Raw genomic sequence first — 1,244 nt, forward strand, 5'->3', positions numbered from 1 at the left:
AAAAATGGCTTCACATGGGCGCAAATAGGAGGAATTTATTTCGTAAGCTGTTATGCCCATCGCAGCGCATCCACTAGAGAATTTGAAGACTTCCTCCTTGAATTATCTTTAGAAAGCAGATGCAAATCGCCGATAATAATGGCCGGTGACTTTAATGCATGGTCTATTGCTTGGGGTAGCAGAGGTTCAAACCATCGTGGGCGCCTACACGAAAAAGAAGCTGGAAGCAAACAGATTTTGACATTGACGTTTTTGAGACAGCCTGGAGTGCAGCAATAGCACCAGGCGAAGGCGGCATCCATTTAGTAACCGCACTGCGAAAGGACCTGGTGGCAGCATKCGACGTTACAGTGCGAAGGACGAAATGTCACAATAAGCGAAGACCCGTATACTGGTGGAATGGAGAAATTGCCACGCTGAGAAAGCTGTGTCATGCAGCTCGACGTCGCCTACAACGCAATCAAAACGMTGAAAACGAAAACCGTCTCAAAGAAGCTTTTAAAAGTCACAAAAAGCTTTTAAAGTCAGCTATAACCCGTAGCAAAAGGAACTATTTTGAAAAAATCTATGGAGAAGCGAATATAGACCCCTGGGGACTGCTTATAAAATCTGTATGTCTAAATTCAAAAATAAGCGGCAGCAACTCAAATGTGCTCCATTCATGAATAATGTCGTCGAGGCATTATTTCCGACGCACGAACCGGCTACTAACGCTGATCAATGAAACGAAGCTGCTGAATCACCCCCACTGGTTACWGAAGAAGAACTACTGGCCATAGCCAAAAAAATCAAAAACAACAAAGCGCCTGGTATCGACGGAATACCAAACAGAGCTCTAAAGGTAGCCATAATTTCGAAGCCCACTCGTTTTGCAAAAATGTACAACGAATGCATAAAAGAGGGGAATATCCCCCGATCCCTGGAAAGTCCAGCGTCTGGTTTTAATCCCAAAACCAAAAAAAAAAACACCACATGAACCCTCCTCGTRTCGACCTCTGTGTATGCTCGACACAATGGGGAAAGTGTACGAAAGCATAATAAGAAACCGTTTGGAGATTGCAATCCAAGAAGCCGGCGGACTATCAGAAGGACAATACAGCTTCAGAAAACAGAGGTCTATTATCGATGCACTGAAAGAAGTGGTCGACACTGCGAAAAGAGCAGTAAGTGGCAAAAGATGGAAAGGTGGTACAAAAAAATATTGTGCGCTGGATGTGAAAAATGCATTCAACTCTGCTAAATGG

Source organism: Bactrocera latifrons, unplaced genomic scaffold (genome assembly GCF_001853355.1).
Source record: "Bactrocera latifrons isolate USDA-ARS-PBARC rearing strain unplaced genomic scaffold, ASM185335v1 scaffold_568, whole genome shotgun sequence".
Classification (NCBI taxonomy): domain Eukaryota; kingdom Metazoa; phylum Arthropoda; class Insecta; order Diptera; family Tephritidae; genus Bactrocera; species Bactrocera latifrons.